This window comes from Saccopteryx bilineata, chromosome 2 (assembly GCF_036850765.1).
Source record: "Saccopteryx bilineata isolate mSacBil1 chromosome 2, mSacBil1_pri_phased_curated, whole genome shotgun sequence".
Taxonomy (NCBI): domain Eukaryota; kingdom Metazoa; phylum Chordata; class Mammalia; order Chiroptera; family Emballonuridae; genus Saccopteryx; species Saccopteryx bilineata.
This window is the reverse complement of record NC_089491.1, coordinates 204,261,181-204,281,248: the sequence shown is the minus strand read 5'-3', so window position 1 is coordinate 204,281,248 and position 20,068 is coordinate 204,261,181. Positions and strand designations below refer to the sequence as shown.

At 40.7% G+C, this 20,068-nt stretch overlaps 1 pseudogene; it reads left to right on the top strand.

Moving 5' to 3' along the window:
* The first annotated feature begins 5,180 nt into the window (after positions 1-5,180).
* LOC136322414 (arylacetamide deacetylase-like) overlaps positions 5,181-20,068 on the top strand; it is a 51,256-nt pseudogene continuing 36,368 nt past the window's right edge.

Genomic DNA, 20,068 nt, shown 5'->3' with positions numbered 1-20,068 from the left:
AGAGAGCCAGAGATTCCTCCGAGTGCCTCGGCAGTGCCTGCCCGTGTTATCCCACAGAAGGGCAGAGTCAGAAGCATTTGTGTGGGCTAAAAAGTGGAATCTCGGGCCGCCCCAGCACCCTGAGGGAGCCGTGCACAGGAAGGTAGCGAGAGCTAATTCCAACACTGAAACTTTTCAGTGTGGGCGGGGGGTTTCACTCAGAGGGCAAGACTTCCGGCCTGACATCCTGGTCTGCGCGCATGGAGAGTGGGCAGGAGACTCCTCCTAGCACCTCGGGATTGGGAGCCTGTGTTGTCCCACAAAGGGGCAGCGTCGGGGGCCTTTGTGTGGGCCAAGGGTGGAGTCTCAGGCCACCCCAGCACCTTGAAAAAGCCACACACGGTGATGGAGCGAGAGCCAATTCCAACGCTGGAACTTTTCAGTGCGAGCGGGGGGATTCACTCAGAGGGCGAGACTTCCGGCCTGACATCCTGGTCTGCACGCACAGATAGTGAGCGAGAGTTTCCTCCCAGTGCCCCGGAAGTGGGTGCCCGCCCATGTTACCAGACAGAGTGGCAGAGCCAGAGGTCTTTGAGTGGGCGGAAGCCCCACCTGATTATGCTAGCGGCTCTGACTGACTGAGCCTTACCCAGAGCCCTGTGCTGAGTGGGAATAGGGTGGGGAGTTGCCAGCTCCTTGAGCCTCTTACTATCCAGGCAGAGGCAGCAGCAACCCCATAGCTGGATTATCAGGCTACTAATTGAGGAAGGAAAGACTAGGAGAGAGGCTCCAGGAACACGGACTCTCTCACTGTCGGAGCCTATAAATGCTAATGAGCCTCGACTGCGAACGAGACCGAAGCACAATACATGACATCGCCATAGAGACTTATTAACTGCAAACCTCTACCTGAGCATGCCAAAGGGGCAGAACCCAGGGTACAGAGTCACCGACCAGGAAGAGGGAGAGAAAAGAAAAAGCAAGAAGATAACCTCTCAAAATCAAGAATAATCCACAGACTTTATAACCTATCCTATTTTATTATATTTGTTCATTTGTTTCTCTTATCTTCATCCTTGATTTTTTTTTCCTCCTCCAATTTGGTCGTTTAACTCTCTACCGGCCTTACTCTGTCCTCTCCTTGAACTACACTACCCATAAGTGTTACATTTCCCATTATCTTTTCTTTCCTCTTCCTTTCTCTCTATGAGGGTTGCACTCCAAAACCCTTAACTCTCTCTCTTCTTTTTTCTTTTTTCTTCTTTTAGTGGTTCCCTCTTTTTTCTCTCTCTCTCTCTCTTTCTTTTCTCCCTCTATATTAGTTTCTTCCTTTCTCCTGTACACCTCCTCTCATTCAAACCTCAATAACCAACAAAGTATCTTATCTGGGACTCAAACTTATGTTTGTGGCATTTAGAGGGGTTTTTTACTTCACCTTTATAACTCACTAGCAGTGCACCCATCCCTGTCTCTCCATTTTATCAAGCTCTTGTTCCACTAAATACAATAGTAATTTTTAAATTTGTCCCCCCATTTTGCTGTTTCCCTCTTATTCCTCTCATCATAACTCTTAGTCAACCAACACCTAAATGCAAATCATTTTATTCTTGATCCAAATTTTTTCATTATTTGCTTTTTGTGGGTCCATACCCCCCATTATTTTTATTTTTTATTTTATTTTTTTATTATTATTTTTTTTCATGCCCCTTTATTACTTTTCCCCAATTCAGCCCTGCATTACAGGCATTGTTTGTTCTACTAAATACAATATAATTCACAGTTCACCACAAGATTTTCTCAAGAAAGAGATGAGAGGAGAGGAGAGGAAAAAAGGAGAGGGGGAATAATTTCCTTTCTTTTTAATTTTAATTTTATTTTATTTTTACTTATTTCATTATTAATTAAAAAAAACTTTTTTCAATTTTTTATTTTTTTAACTTTTTATTCTTTATTAAATCTCATTAGTACTATCAACAAAACCACCCTCAGATGCCATTAAGGAAGAGAAATCGAATATCATGGATACAAAAGAAAGAGAGGTAACACAGATGAGGAAAAATCTATGGAGAAAAAATTTAATATATTGGAAACCTTGGAGCTAAATGACAGAGAATTCAAGATAGAAATCCTAAAAACACTCAGAGATATACAGAAAACACAGAAAGGCAATTTAGGGAACTCAGAAAACAACTCAATGAACACAAAGAATATATGTCCAAGGAAATTGAAACTATTTTCAATAAAATACAAATCAAACAGAGATGAAAAACTCAATTCATGAGCTGAAAAACGAGGTAACAAGCTTAGCTAATAGAACAGGCCAGATAGAAGAGAGGATTAGTGAAACAAAAGACAAGCAAGTTGAGGCATAACAGAGAGAAGATGAAAGAGACTCAAAAATTTAAAAAAATGAGATAGCCCTACAAGAATTATTTGACTCCATCAGAAAGAATAACATAAGAATAATAGGTATATCAGAGGGAGAAGAGAAAGAAAATGGAATGGAGAACACACTTAAACAAATAATAGATGAGAACTTCCCAAGCCTGTGGAAAGAACTAAAGCCTCAAATTCAAGAAGCAAACAGAACTCCGAGTTTTCTTAACCACAACAAACCTACACCAAGGCACATCATAATGAAATTGGCACAAACCAATGGCAAAGAAAAAATTCTCAAGGCAGCCAGGGAAAAGAAGAATACAACATATAAAGGAAAGCCCATTAGATTATCATCAGATTTCTCAGCAGAAACTCTACAAGCTAGAAGAGAGTGGACCCCAATATTTAAAGTCCTGAAAGAGAGGAACTTTCAGCCACGAATACTATACCCATCTAAGCTATCCTTCAAATATGAAGGAGAAATAAAAACAGTCACAGATACAGAAAAGATGAGGGAATTTATCATCAGAAAACCCCCACTGCAGGAATTACTAAAGGGGGTTCTCCAATCAGATACAAAGAAAAAAAAAATAAAGCCACAAGTAAAAGCTCCAAGAAAAACACAATAAAACCAAATTTAAACGGTGACAACAACAAAAAGAAAGGGGGGAGAGGATGGAGATTAACAGTAGCAAAGGACGATGGAGTGCAAAAGTACTCACAAAATAGTGCACTACAATGAACAGGGTAGGAACCCTTTTCATTACTTAAAGGTAACCACCATTGAAAAAACCACCACAGAAGCACATGAGATAAAAAAGATAGCAACAGAGGAAAGATGTATGGAATACAACCAAATAAAAACAAAAGATAGAAAAATGAAAGAGAAGGATCAAACAAGACACAAAACTAACAGAAAGCAATGTATAAAATGGCAATAGGGAACTCACAAGTGTCAATAATTACACTAAATGTAAACAGATTAAACTCACCAATAAAAAGACACAGAGTAGCAGAATGGATTAAAAAAGAAAATCCAACTGTATGTTGCCTACAGGAAACTCATCTAAGTAACAAGGATAAAAACAAATTCAAAGTGAAAGGCTGGAAAACAATACTCCAAGCAAATAACATCCAAAAAAAAGCAGGCGTAGGAATACTCATATCTGATAATGCTGACTATAAGACAACGAAAGTACTCAGAGACAAAAATGGCCATGTCATAATGGCTAAGGGGACACTGAATCAATAAGACATAACAATTCTTTATATATGTGCACCAAACCAAGGAGCACCAAAATATATAAGACAGCTACTTATTGACCTTAAAACAAAAACTGACAAAAATAAAATCATACTTGGAGACCTCAATACACCGCTGACGGCTCTAGGTCGGTTATCCAAACTGAGGATCAATGAAGATATATTGGCCTTAAAAAAAAACACTAGAACACCTGGATATGATTATGATAGACATCTACAGGACATTTCATTTCACAGTAACAGAGTATACATTTTTCTCCAGTGTACATGGATCATTCTCAAAAACTGACCATATGTTGGGCCACAAAAACAACACCAGCAAATTCAGAAAAATCGAAGTTGTACCAAGCATATTTTCTGATCAAAAAGCCTTGAAACTAGAATTCAACTGCAAAAAAGAGGAAAAAAATCCCACAAAAATGTGGAAACTAAACAACATACTTTTAAAAAATGAATGGGTCAAAGAAGAAATAAGCACAGAGATCAAAAGATATATACAGACAAATGAAAATGACAACATGAAATATCAGAAAATTCTGGGATGCAGCAAAAGCAGTGATAAGAAGGAAGTTCATATCACTTGAGGCATATATGAACAAACAAGAAAGAGTTCAAGTGAACCACTTAACTTCACACCTTAAGGAACTAGAAAAAGAAGAACAAAGACAACCCAAAACCAACCAAAGAAAAAAGATAATAAAAATCAGAGCAGAAATAAATGAAATAGAGAACAGAAAAAGTATAGAAAAAATTAATAGAACAAGGAGCTGGTTCTTTGAAAAGATCAACAAAATTGACAAACACCTGGCAAGACTTACCAAGGAAAAAAGAGAAAGGACTCATATAAACAAAATCCAAAATGAAAGAGGAGAAATCACCACAGACATTGTAGATATACAAAGAATTATTGTAGAATACTATGAAAAACTTTATGCCACTACATTCAACAACCCAGAAGAAATGGATAAATTCTTCGAACAATACAACCTTCCTGGGCTGAGTCATGAAGAAGCAGAAAGCTTAAACAGACCTATTAGTAGAGAAGAAATAGAAAAAAACATTAAAAACCTCCCCCAAAATAAAAGTCTAGGCCCAGCCGGCTATACCCACGAATCTTTCAAAGATTCAAAGAAGACTTGATTCGTATTCTACTGAAAGTGTTCCAAAAAATTGAAGAAGAAGGAATACTTCCAAACACATTTTATGAGGCCAACATAACCCTCATACTGAAACCTGGGAAGGACAGCACAAAGAAAGAAAACTACAGACCAATATTGCTAATGAATACAGATGCTAAAATACTAAACAAAATACTAGCAAATCGAATACAACAACATATTAAAAAAATAATACACCATGATAAAGTGGGATTCATTCCAGAATCTCAAGGATGGTTCGACATAATTAAAACGGTTAATGTAATACACAATATCAACGAAACAAAGAACAAAAACCACATGATCTTATCAAAAGATGTAGAAAAGGCATTCGATAAAATTCAACACAATTTTATGTTTAAGACTCTCAACAAAATGGGTATAGAAGGAAAATATCGCAACATGATAAAGGCCATATATAATAAACCATCAGCTAACATCATATTAAATGACACAAAGCTGAAGGCTTTCCCCCTTGAATCAGGTACAAGACAGGGTTGTCCACTCTCTCCACTCTTATTTAATGTGGTACTAGAGGTTCTAGCCAGAGCAATCAGATAAGACAAAGAAATAAAAGGCATCCATATCAAAAAAGAAGAAGTAAAGGTATCACTTTTTGCAAATGACATGATCCTATACATCGAAACCTTCAAAGAATCTACAAAAAGACTACTAGAAACAATAAGCCAATACAGTAAGGTCGTGGGATACAAAATTAACATACAAAAGTCCATAGCCTTTCTATATGCCAACAATGAAACATTTGAGAACAAACTCAAAAAAATAATCCCCTTCACTATTGCAACAAAAAAATAAATAAAATACCTAGGAATAAACATAACAAAGAATGTAAAGGACTTATATAATGAAAACTACAAACCATTGTTAAGGGAAATCGATAAAGAAACAATGAGATGGAAGAATATTCCTGTTCTTGGTTAGAAAGAATAAATATAATCAAGATGGCCATATTACCCAAAGCAATATACAAATTAAATGCAATTCCCATCAAAATTCCAATGATATTTTTTAAAGAAATGGAAAAAAAAATCATCAGATTTATATGGAACTATAAAAAAACCCGATTAGCCAAAGCAATTCTAAAGAAAAAGAATAAAGCTGGGGGCAGTACAATACCTGGCTTCAAACTATATTATAGGGCCACGACAATCAAAACAGCATGGTATTGGCAGAAAAATAGACTCTCAGACCAATGGAACAGAATAAAAAGTCCAGAAATAAAACCACATATATATGGTTGAATAATTTTTGATAAAGGGGCCAACAACAGACAATGGAGAAAAGAAAGTCTTTTCAACAAATGGTGCTGGGAAAACTGGAAAGCCACATGCAAAAGAATGAAACTCGACTACAGTTTGTCCCCGTGTACTAAAATTAATTCAAAATGGATCAAAGACCTAAATATAAGACCTGACACAATCAAGTACATAGAAGAAGACATAGGTTCTAAACTCATGAACCTTGATTTTATTTATTTATTTATTTATTTTAAAATTTTTTCCAAAGCTGGAATCGGGGAGGCAGTCAGACAGACACCCGTATGTGCTCGACCAGGAAGCACCTGGCATGCCCACCAGGGGGCGATGTTCTGCCCCTCTGGGGTGTCGCTCTGTTGCATCCAGAGTAATTCTAGCACCTGAGGCCGAGGCCACAGAGCCATCCCCAATGCCTGGGACATCTTTGCTCCAATGGAGCCTTGGCTGCGGGAGGGGAAGAAAGAGACAGAGAGGAAGGAGAGGGGAAGGGGTGGAGAAGCAGATGGGTGCTTCTCCTGTGTGCCCTGGCCGGGAATCGAATTGGTACTACTGCATGCCAGGCTGATGCTCTACCGCTGAGCTAACTGGCCAGGGCCATGAACCTTGATTTTAAAAATCATTTTATGAAATTGACTCCAAGGCAAGAGAAGTAAAGGCAAAAATTTATGAATGGGACTACATGAGACTAAGAAGGTTTTGCTCAGCAAGAGAAACTGATATCAAAATAAACAGACAGTCAACTAAATGGGAAATGATATTTTCAAACAACTGCTCAGATAAAGGCCTAATATCTAAAATATACAGAGAACTCATAAAACTCAACAACAAACAAACAAACAATCCAATAAAAAAATGGGAAGAGTATATGAACAAACACTTCTCCCAGGAAGAAATAGAAATGTCCAACAGATATATGAAAAGATGCTTATTTTCATTAGTTATTAGAGAAGTGCAAATCAAAACTGCAATGAGATACCACCTCACACCTGTTAGATTAGCTGTTATTAACAAGGCAGGTAATAGCAAGTGTTGGAGAGGCTGTGAAGAAAAAGGAACCCTCATTCACTGTTGGTGGGAATGTAAAGTAGTACACCCATCATGGAAGAAAGTATGGTTCTTCCTCAAAAAACTGAAAATGCAACTACCTTATGACCCAGCAATCTCTCTACTGGGTATATACCCCCAAAACTCAGAAACATTGATAAGTAAAGACACATGCAGCCCCATGTTCATTGCAGCATTGTTCACAGTGGCCAGGACATGGAAACAACCAAAAAGCCCATCAATAGATGACTGGATAAAGAAGATGTGGCACATATACACTACTCAGCCATAAGAAATGATGACATCGGATCATTTACAGCAAAATGGTGGGATCTTGATAACATTATACGAAGTGAAATAAGTAAATCAGAAAAAACTAGGAACTGCATTATTCCATACATAGGTGGGATATAAAAGCAAGACTAAGAGACATTGATAAGAGTGTGGTGGTTACGGGGGGTGGGGGGAGAGGGAGAGGAAAAGGGGGAGGGGGTGGTGCACAAAGAAAACTAGATAGTAGGTGATAGAGGACAATCTGACTTTGGGTGATGGGTAAGGAACATAATTGATTGACAAAATAACCTGGACATGTTTTTTTTGAACCTATGTACCCTGATTTATCGATGTCACCCTAGTAAAATTAATAAAAAAACCAAAAAACAAAAAAACCGCAATAAATTTATTTTAAAAATTATGTATATATTTTAACTTTTCTTCTCTGGTAGCCTTTATATTTATTTATTTATTTATTTATTTATTTATTTATTTATTTATTTATAGCTTATCCGACAGTTTTGAGAGTAATGCCTTTTTTTTTTTCTTTTTTACAGAGGCAGAGATAGACAGGGACAGACAGACAGGAACGGAGAGAGATGAGAAGCATCAATCATTAGTTTTTCGTTGCACATTGTGACTTCTTAGTTGTTCATTGATTGCTTTCTCATATCTGCCTTGACCGCGGGCCTTCAGCAGACTGAGCTACCCCTTGCTGGAGCCAGCGACCTTGGGTCCAAGCTGGTGAGCTTTTTGCTCAAGCCAGATGAGCTCGTGCTCAAGCTGGCAACCTCAGGGTCTCAAACCTGGGTCCTTCCGCATCCCAGTCCGATGCTCTATCCACTGTGCCACCACCTGCTCAGGCGAGAGTAATGCATTTTTAAAACTGTCAAAGAATACACATTTCAAAATTCTTTAATATATTTTTTGATACTGAAAAATCTATATTTTTTGTGATCAATTGTTCTCTTGTTTCATCTTGTTTTTCCTATCTAGTTTGACTGGTTTTCTTCTCTGGTAATTTTTGAGTATTTGTTCATACATTTTCTTAAAGGAATATAATATACCCATTAAATACTAGATTTTTAATCCTGATAAATATTACTTCCTAAGCTGTGTGACTCTGGACTACTTATTTAACCTCCTTGGGCTTATTTTCTTCATCTCTGAATATGATAGTATTACCAATCTTATACATCTGTGAATCATTAATATTATCAAGATGAATACATATAATTTGCTTAAGACATTGACTTATTTGAGGGTGAAAATATTAGCAGAAGTGTTAGATCTTGGTTCTTGAGTTTTGCAAAGACAGAATTCAGAGCCTAGAACTCTAGTGCAAGAAGTTTACTTAGCCTTTTAGAAAGAAAGCCACAGAGGTAGAAAAAATGAGCCAGCTGGGCTGCACGGACTCAGAAAACAAGTTACAAGGCAAAAAAAAGGGCCCTTAAAGCTTAGAAAAGAGAAATCAAAGAACGTGTGCCTAAAGAAAGAAGTGGGAGAAAAGTATGGGCATGCTCCAGAAGGAGAGCACTGGGTTCCTTGTCTTGCACTGGGTTCCTTGTCTTGAGGGTTTTGATCGGTTTTCTAAAGGCAGGAATTTTAGGGGAGGTCTCAGGAGAATGTCTCCAAAGAATATTCATCAATTTCCCAGGTGCGTCTTTTCAGGGGTGGGGCTCTATCAATTGGTCAATGCCTAGGTAAGAAGACATTAGTCACTGCTTCTGGTCCTGAGGTCAGCCATGGCATTACTTCATTGGGTTTTGCCGATTTTCCAGGCCTGGAGCTGAAACACAACTGAGGCCTAGATGTTATTTCTAGCGTGACCAAAACTCTGTCTCTGTGGTTAACAGACCTGAGGCTTTGTTCTGATCAGAACCTCATTGTCCTGAAGACTTAATGCTTAAGGGAGTGGTTCTGCAAGGGAGAAGGGAGCAGGTGGTCAGGGTGCTGGATGGGGCCAGTTTGAATCAGCAATCTGTCTCAGATTCCCCATACTACTTGCCAAGGAATTTTCTGACTTTTGTACTATTTTGCAAGCAGACCTTACTGTGAGGTCAGCTGGCAATGGGGGAAGGTCACATGAGAAAACAGGTCTGAGAACTTTGGCTGGAACCACCCACATCCACGCCCATCAAAAGAAATGGCCCAGGAGTATGTTGGAAAAGAACAACTGTCTGTCAGCCAATAAAATTTTGCCACCTCATATCAATGCACTACCACCATACTAATGCTATAAATTACCCCTGCATGGTGGGGGACGCTGCACAACCTCTCTGGCCCCTCTCTTGCAGACCAGTGAATCTCACCCAGGATGCTCTCTGAATAAAGCTTTTGCTAGTCCACACTTGGTGGCTACGCTGTTCTTTCTTCCTCAGTGGAAAATACCCTACACTTACCTTTTTGTCTTACACATTACTTCACCCCTAACCCTCTCTCCCATTCCCATGTGCACTCAGATTTACAACCCTACTTCCCTGGATCAACAAGAACTCCCCCCATCAGCAAGCTGAACTAGTTAGTTCCTATGCCTGGAAGTATTTTGACTTTATTTGTTGAACGAAATACTTAAGGAAAAGAATTACTTTCAAAACTCTGATAAATTGAACTTCTTGTTTGAAACTCTTTTCTGTTTGCTACTCCAGCAGCTACCCCTGCTGTTCATTCCCAAAATACCATGTACAAAGGATTGTAGCAGCATTTACATTTTTAAACTCTTTAATTTGTCTTTCTCACTTAACTCTGAGGTTCTTGAAAAGAGCATATCTCAAATTCTAATTTGTGTAACCCTAAAGCTTAGTGGAGATTCCAACACAGTTTTGTGGAATAAAGACTAAGTGCACACACCATCTCTGCACTTCTGATTCATCTAAAAGGACTAAAGAGGTTTTGTGTATGAAAATTTAATTCTTTAGATTTGAGCTTATTAAAAGGTCAAGTATTGAAGGGATCAAAATTCCGCCACCCTGAAGCTTTTTTTGGGGGGAGAGTCATTTTAATCTGTTTATTAAGAAGTAAGAGATTCAGGAAGAACTTTTGACAACCCCCTTCCCTGCTCAAGAGATTCAGACAGAGAAACCTGCTTCAGGAAAATCTCAGGAAGTTCCACTTAACTGAATTTGAATTCAATATGGCAAACAGGAGGATTTCAGCAGGTGCATGTTAGCTTGATAACCCTTGTTCCATTGATTATGAATTTCCAGCAAGAGTTTTTCTGCCAGGTATGTTCTAGTGTTTTTCACCTACCTATTAATCATCTACTCTCACTTCTGAAATTTGATACCCTGTGCCCTCTCCCTTTTTTCAAAACATCACCTATATACTCAATGTTGCCTCACTGTCTGGAATTTCCATGCCTATGTGAATTCTCACTGTATTAAACTTTGATTTTTTTTCTGTTAACATGTCTCTGTTAATTTGCTTATCAGTCCAGTCTAATTTAGAAGGTGAGAGGGAAGCATTGGTATGATTTTAGCCCCCAAAGTATACTTATATGTCCATTGATCTCTGATATTTGGAAATTGAATTCTAAAATGTTTGTGAATTTAATTTTTAGGCTGAATTTGTTGAGACGCTGGACTTTACTCTTTTGTGGATTTCCTTATGATTCTTTTGGGTGATAATCAAGTTCCACCAACCTCAGATGAAAATCTCACTGTGACTGAGACAACTTTCAACCACATCATTGTCTGTGTATATGTGCCAACAAGGAAGTCAAAAGCACTAAGAAGACGTGTGTTTTATATCCATGGTGGTGGCTGGTGTTACAGAAGTGTTGGTAAGTGAATACTTTGAACAATTTTTTTTCACTGGGGTAGTGTACAAAATTTTTATTAGAAAATAATATCTTTAGTACATTTACAATGCAGTTCTGTTTGGATACTACAGTCTCTTTTGTTTTCTTTTGTTTTGTTCTCTTGGAAAATTTCACACTTCCTTGAAGCTTTGAATTATTCTCTTCTGCATATGTTTTTCTCATAAATTGGAACTAAGAAGACAAAAGTTTTCATATGTGTTGCCAATACTTTAAGAGAGCATGCTTTGCTATTTTTCCCACTTTGACATTAGTGACATTCTAATGTGTTAACTCATTTACTCATATATTTACTGCATTCCTGAAAAAATGTTTGGAGCTTACATTCTAATGGAAACAATCTCTAATCAGTTAAAAAATATATAAATCATACAGTGTGTTACAAAGTGATAAATGTAGAAAATAGTAGAGTAGAGTAATCAGGGTCATCAAGATTGAGTATGTGGTTGCAAATTTCTTGAAATAGAGAATTATAGTAGAAAAAGAAATATATTTAGAAGTGGAATACTTGGATAAAGGTCCTGTTGGTCAAATAAGTTTGTAAATATGATGTATATGTTTGCTCACTTTGGGTGTGGGAGACAGGCTGTAAGCTGGAAAAGTCATTATGGCCTAATGACTTTTCTCCCTTCTAATACTAAGGTCTTCTCAAAACTAAGCTTTTCACCACACCCTTGACTGTTGCATGATAGGGAGTGGTGCACTCTATGAGGAATCCCATTTATGACTCAGATAAGTGGCTTTGTATCAGAGACTTTCTTATTTGTATATTGACTTAAAGGCTTTAATTTCCTACACTATAAAATGAGGCAGACCAGGGGCTCTCACTCTCCTGGTTCCTGCTATGAGCATTGCACAGGCCTCCCTGATCCCTTGTCCTCCATGGGAAAAGCAGGCTTTCTGCTTTTCCCTTGGCTTCTCTTGTGGCTTGCCTGTCTTGGTGAGACACCAATAAATAGAATGGCCCACCATCCTCCAACTGCACAATTTCTTTATCGTCTTCTTGAATTCAATGAGAACCTGCATGTAAATGGCCACGATGGCGGCCCCTGGCCATACAGGTCCCAATTGTGTGATTTTGAGAAAAATCACCTAACTGCCCTTTGTCTAAGATTGCTTAATATTTATTTACTTTCAGATGAATGGTATACAGGTCAACTAAGGGAGTAGAGATTGGGCTGTAATCTAATTTAAGAATTCTGAATTCCTGAGAAGAATAAACTACTCTAAACAAAAAATGTTATAGTCTGGAAAATAAGCAAGATTTTCAGTTGATATGGGTAGTTAGAGAAAGAGAAAGCAAGAGAGAGAATCTAAGATGATTGCTTTCCTTCTAATAGATTGAATGAATAGGTAAGAACAGATCCCTTTTGAAGAGAGACATAGTGTTGTGTGAGAGAATAAACAATCAGCAAAGCACTGAAAGTTTGTAGAGAATCACCCATTTAACCTTGAACACTCATGCCTTGGATTGAGAAATTTTAGTTAAAAGCCCTGAGTGGCGTGACTAAATAGTGACGCAGTGGATAGAGTGTTGAACTGGGATGCCGAGGACCCAGGTTTGAGACCTCGAGGTCACCAGCTTGAGTGTGGGCTCATATGGTTTGAACAAAAAGCTCACCAGCTTGGACCCAAGGTCGTTGACTTGATGTTGGGCAGATAAAATGTATTATGCTCACTTTGTTAAAGATGGCACTGCCCACGTGGAGTTTGTTGCCCAGGTGATATTAATGTGTGTCTCTGTGGGCTGTGGGCAGGCAGAATCCTTGTAGCCTGGCGCTTGGTTTTGGGATTAAGCCTTTCCCACCCTTTTTGATGTGGGATGGTACAATCCAATCATGTCCCAGATAAGTGACTTTGTATTAGAGACTTCCCTATTTTGTATATTGGATTAAAGGTTTGGATTTCTACACTATAAAATAGGGGCAGAACGGGAGCTTTCTCTCTTGGTTCCTGAGATTATCATTAGAGGAGAGAGCAGAGAGCAGAGAGCAGAGAAAGGACACATGGAGCAGGCCAGGAGAAGCAGCCAAGATGGCAAAGTATGCAGAGAGAAGGAAGGAGATGGGGAACAGAGGTGAATAAAGTCTGGTGAACTAAAAACCTTTGATTCTAGGAAACTCAGATAAGTCAGTAGCTTTGTGAGCACTGAATATGAGTGGGTTTTGGAGCCCAGTGTGTGTTTTTACTTGCCCACTAGGTGCAAGCTAGGATTAAATATGATGGCCCACCAGTTTATGGCTCCGTTGTTTCTTTACCGACTGTCCGAATCCAATGCAAACCTGCATGGGCCAGGCAGCTGTAGTAGTGGCCCTAGATTCTGGCTTTACACTTGAGCAAGGGGTTACTTGGTTTGTTGAAAGCCCACGGTCAAGGCATATATGAGAAAGCAATCAATGAATAACTAAGTTGTCGCAATGTGCAACAAAAAACTAATGATTGATGCTTCTCATCTCTCCATTCCTGTCTGTCTATCCCTCTCTCTGACTCTCTTTCTGTTTCTGTGAAAAAAAAAGCCTTGAGTGAATGTCTCTTGGATGCAAACACCAAGAAGCTGTGTGAGTGAGTGACCTTCCTGCAGACACAAAGGAATGCATGTGAACAAGCTTTAGAAAATTAGCCTGAAGGTTCTAGATTGCCCCTTCCTTTGTGTTTATTAATTAGCAAAATAAAAGAATGTTCTGATCAAATTAACCATTTCTCCATGTCAGTAAAAGTCCATTAATCATTCTTTCCTTGTCACCTGATCTCCCTCCCTGTAATCCTGTTACCTCTGTTCTGCTTCTGATGATAAAAGCTAAGGGAGAAGGAGATTCAGGAGGCCCTTGGCAGGCCTCCCCATCTCTCTCTTGACATAAGTTTATGTCTTGAGTAGTTTTTTTTTTCATGCTACACTGGTAGTTTCCAGCAGGTTGAAGTACTACAGAAATTGTCAAAGAGGTTAAAAAAAAAAAGAAAAAAGGTAAAATTCTCAATGAAGAGAGATTAACAAAAAGTGCCAAATGAGCCTGACCTGTGGTGGTGCAGTGGATAAAGTGTCAACCTGGAAATGCTGAGGTCACCAGTTTGAAACCCCTGGGCTTTCCTGGTCAAGGCACATATGGGAGGTGATGCTTCCAGCTCCTCCCCCTTCTCTCCCTCTGTCTCTCCTTTCTCTCTCTCTCTCTGTCTCTCCCTCTCCTCTCTAAAGTGAATAAATAAAAAATTAAAAAACAAAAAAAGTGCCAAATGGTGTAAAGATACCATAAAGTGAGAGGTGAGAAAATGATAAGAATAGTAGCTGGGATTAATAGGATTCAGTTATAAAAAGAATAATCAAGTGAATGATAAGATGTGAATTATGTAAGAGCATTTAACATCAATTTTTTTTATATGAGAGAGACATAAATGATTTCATACAACTAAAAGAAATGAAGGTAATTAATATAAATATATTAGAGAATTAGATGGGCTGTGTATGGCCAGGAGCCACCATCATAGCCATTCACATGCAGGTTCCCATTGGATTCAGGCAGATGGTAAAAAAATGGTGGAGTCAGAGGATGGTGGGTGCAAAGCCAGTAGCCAGGGCCGCCATCACAACAGCCTGGCCCATGCAGGTTCGCATTGGATTCGGACAGTCGGTAAAGAAACAACGGAGCCAAAAACTGATGGGCTGTCATCTTTAATTCTAGCTTGCACCTGGCGGGCAAGTAAAAACACACACTGGGCTCCAAAACCCACTCACATTCAGTGCTCACAAAGCTACTGACTTATCCGAGTTTCCTAGAATCAAAGGTTTCTAGCTCACCAGACTTATTCACCTCTGTTCCCCATCTCCTTCCTTCTCCAGCGTCAAACTGCACAAACTGGCCTCTCACTCAACACTCCGCCATCTTGGCTGCTTCTCCTGGCCTACTCCACGTGGCATCCTTCTGCTCTCTCATGCTAATCATCCCAGGAACCAAGAGAGTAAGCTCCTATTCTGCCCCAATTTTATAGTGTAGCTTCACAACCTTTAATCCAATATACAAAATAGGGAAGTCTTTAATACAAAGTCACTTCTCTGAGTCATGATGGGATTGTACCACCCCACATCAAAAAGGGTGGGAAAGGCTTAATCCCAAAACCAAGCCCCAGGCTACAAAGATCCTGCCTGCCCACAGAGACACACATTAATTTCACCTGGGTAACGGCCTCCATGTGGGCAGCGCCACTTTAACAAAGTGAGGATAATACATTTTATCTGCCCAACAGTGGGCCATTCTGTTTTTTAGTGTCTCACTAAGACAGGCAAGCCACAAAAGAAGACAAGGGAAAAGCAGAAAATCTGTGTAAAGCCAGTAGCCACGGCCACAATCACAGCCACCTGGCTCACGCAGGTTTGCATTAGATTCGAACAGACAGTAATGAAATTAAACAATGGAGCCAATAACAGGCAGGCCATTAGCCTTAATCCTAGCTTGTACCTAGTGGGCAAGCAATACACACAGTGGGAAAATACTTCCCTTTTCATTCAGGGCTCCCAAAGACAGTGACTTATCCAAGTTTCCTAGAATCAAAGTTTCTAGCTCACCAGTCTTATTCACCTCTGTTCCCCATCTCCTTCCTTCTCCCTGAACAGACTGCACAAACTGGCTTCTTCCTCAACACGCCACCATCTTGGCTTCTTCTCCTGGCCTCCTCCACATGGCCTTTCTCTACTCTCCTCTCTAATGCTAATCTCAGGAACCAAGAAGAGCAAGCTCCTGGTCTGCCCCACTTTATAGTGCAGAAACCAAAACCTTTAATCCAATATATAAACAAGAAAGTCTCTGATACAAAGTCACTTATCTGAGGCATAATGGGATTCCTCATGAGAGTGCACCACCCCATATCAAAAAGGGTGGAAAAGGCTTAGTCTTAAAACCAATCCCCAGATTACAAGGATCCTGCCTGCCCATAGCCCAGCCCCAACACACATTAATATAATCACGCCATCCCAAGCAAGAAGGGCAACCAATACCATCATCTTGGCAACGGGCTTCCATGTGGGCAGCATCATCCTTAACAAAGTGAGCATAATATATTTTATCTGTCCAACAACCTGCTTTTCCCATGAAGGGTAAAGGATCAGGGAGGCCCCTGCAATTGTGATAGCAGGAACCAAGAGAGCAAGCTCCTGGTCTGCTCCACTTTATAGTATAGAAATTAAAACATTTTAATCCAATAGACAAACAAGAAAGTCTCTGATACAAAGTCACTTATCTGAGGCATAAATGAGATTCCTCATAAGAGTGTACCACCCACATCATGCAACAGTCAAGGGTGTGGGGAAAAGCTTAGTCTTAAAACTAAGCCTCAGGCTATAACAGTCCTGCCTGCTTACAGCCTGTCCCCCCACACACAATGCCAACTATAAGCAAGCAAACATATATATAAATTTACAAACCCATTTGACCAACATTTCACCCCTTTTTGCTTGCTTTATAATCTAAATCACAGGTATCTTCCATGATGGTCACTGTGCAAGGAGTGGGGTACATTGCATAAATAGAAACAGTACCAACTACAGCAATAGGATTAACAAATCAAAAGCTATGGGTGAAATGAAAGAGCTGTCAGTGACTTCAAGCAAGGTAAATCTCTTCTCTCTGGTAGAATACAAGCCAGAGTTTTGTCTGTAGACAGCACTGTAGCTAGTACCAGAGGCCGCCCTGAGAAGACATACCAAACCTTATTGGCAAATACACCAGCATCTACTGGTTCTATGTGTAGTAAAATAGAACTCATTTGTGAAGCCAGTAGGCAAGGCCACCATCACAGCTGCCTGGCCAATAAAGATTTGCATTGGATTCAGACAGTTGGTAAAGAAACAATGGAGCCAATCACTGGTGGGCCATCATCTTTAATTATAGCTTGTACCCAGTGGGCAAGTAAAAACACACACTGGGCTCCAAAATCCACTCATTCATGCTCACAAAGCTACTGACTTTATCCGAGTTTTTTAGAATTAAAGTTTTTTAGCTCACCAGACTTATTCACCTCTGTTCCCCATCTCCTTCCATCTCCCTGCACAAACTCGCTTCTCACTCAGCACTCCACCATCTTGGATGCTTCCCCTGGCCTCATCCACATGGCCTTTCTCTGCTCTCCTCTCTGCTCTCTCTTCTAATGCTAATCTCAGGAACCAAGAGAACAGGCTCCCAGTCTGCCCCACTTTATAGTGCAAAAATCAAAACCCCTTTAATTCAATATACAAAATAGGTAAGTCGCTGATACAAAGTCACTTAGCTGAGGCATAATGGAATTCCTCATGAGAGTGCACCACCCTACATCAAAAAGGGTGGGAAAGACTTAGTCCTAAAACCAAGCCCCAGGCTACAAGTATCCTACCTGATCACAGCCCATCCCCAACAGACATTAATATCACCTGGGTGATGAACATCCACATGGGCAGCGCTATCTTTAACAAAGTGAGAATAATATATTTTATCTGCCCAACATCATTATTGGCCATAAAGAAATTATGAAGGTGCCCTTCATAATGCTATCCCCCTGAGCACTCAAGGGATAATATACTTCTACCTTAGATGGCCAGGTGCTGGTTTCCCAAGGAGTTAACTGGAGGTCCACCTCTAGCCCCTTTCCCCATGGTACCAACAAGGCCACCCATCTCAGATGGGGGGCCTGTACAGTCCAGGGCCAATCCATCAAAGCCGTTGGCCTTTAAGAAGGGCTATTGGGGCAGATAAGGCATGTTTCCCTGCTGTTCAAAACCTGGCTTGAGTAAAACGTCCTTGGTGTGTATCTGCAACTGAATGGGGGCACCTGCATGATGCAGGAGGGCCTCTACTGGAGCTGGGTGCCCATCAGAATCTGGAGTACTGTCCACAAGTGGCATGTCCATCCAGTAAGGGAGCTGGTGTCCCCCTCCTGTTGCAGACCCTGCTTTAAGAGTTCATTATACTGCTCAATGATACCAGCAGCCTGGGTGTGGTAGGGAACATGGTACTTCCAGTCCACCCTCAGTTTTTCAGCCCACTGAACCAGTAAAATGAGTACCACTGTCACTTTCAAGGACCAGCGGTTGCACATATGCAGCACTCAAGCGGTCCAGAGCCTGTAAGACTGCCCTCTGGTCAGGGTTACGGGCAGGGTGAGCAGCAGGCAGACTGGTGGCAGTATCTATACAAGTGACTGCATACTGGTACCCTTCTGACTTTGGTAAGGGTTTAATGATGTCTATCTGCCATTGTGTCAGTGGAACATAACTCCTCTGAACCTGTCCAGATGACACCAGTGGTCTCCGAGGGTGCTCCTTGGAACATACTGCACATTGCTCACAGGCTGCAAGTATCTCTGCATAGAACACAGGCAAGTTCTATGCCTTAACTATAGCCCACATAGTTTTCTGTCCTGCATGGAGCCAGCACTGGTGGAGCCACTGCATCACATCACCTGCAGGTGCAGTCTCCTATCATCGCACCCTGGCCAACGTATCTGCCTCATCATTCCCAGGATGGGTAAAGGGGCATGCCCTGTGACATGATATATTGTAACCTCCACATGGCCTGACCCCATAGTGGACAGTGCATTACTATCCACTGGTTAATGTGCCAAGTAGTAATGCAAAGGGTCAGTCCACGATAGACAGCCCAGCTGTCAGTAGAGATCACCAGAGGTGAGGTTTTATTATGGCAACTAGCCAAACAGCTCTTAATTCTGCCCATTGGCTGCTTTGTCTGTACCCATGTCCATCCAAATAGTCTCAGTAGATGATGGAAGGCTATGGCCGTCCACTTGGCAGGTTAGCCCCTGCTGGAACCATCAGTATCCCAGGCATCCTCGGAGATGGGCACCCGCTCCTCCTGGTAGGGACTGACTTCAGGTTCTTCCTCCTGAGCCCCAGCTGCACCTGACTCTAAGGTCTCATAGGTGACTGGACCCAAGACTTCCTGCAGTTCTGCCCTTAACGAGCTGGTGCTAAGAGCACAGCGTTGTTGCAGGTAGGCACCCCACTTGGCCAGGCTGGACATTTGGGCCATACCACTACATGGTTTGGTAGCCCAATCTCTCACCCATCCTGCAATAGGGTATGTTGTCTTGACTGTAGCTGGTGTTGTGGTTGTAATGCTCTCAGTGGCCAGGAGAGCAGCATATACATCTGCCAGTGGCTTCTCCACTAATGAGTAACAAACTTCAGCACCTTTCCATAACTGGGACCAAAATCCAATACGTTGCCGTAAGCACTCTGTCCGTTGCTACAAGCCCCATCCAAACCCCTCCAAGGTTACATGAACATCCATCTCACAGGGCCTGGCAGGATCAAACACATTCAAGGCCTGTGCCACCTTGACAGTTCTCTAGGCTTCTGCAAATAAACCTTGTGCCTGCTTAGTCCAAGACCACCGAACCCCTTCCGAATAAAGTTGTACAGGAGGTGTAGTAACTAAGTCAAATGGCTTATATAAATGCTTGCCAATACCCCAACAAACCTAAGAATTCCTGTAACTGTTTTACTGTAGTGGGCACGAGGTATGCTTGGATCTTATCCATAACTGCATCAGGGATAACTTTTGTCTTACCCTACCAGACAACTCCCAAGAATTTAACAAATAATCAGGTCCTTGTAATTTGTTCTCGTTGATTGCCCAGCCACATGCTTTCAAATGGTATAACAGGGTAGGAACTGCTTGCTCCAATTCTGAAAGAGAATAACTAGTTAGCATAATATCATAAATATAATGGTACATGCGAACTGCCTCTGGCTGTTTCCATTTAGCCAGATCAGCAGCCACCAGCCCATGGCACAGGTGGGGCTATGGAAATAACCCTGGGATGAAACTGTAAAGGTACATTGTCTTTCTTCCCAACTGAAGGCAAATTGGTCTTGACTCTCTGCAGCTATATAAATAGAG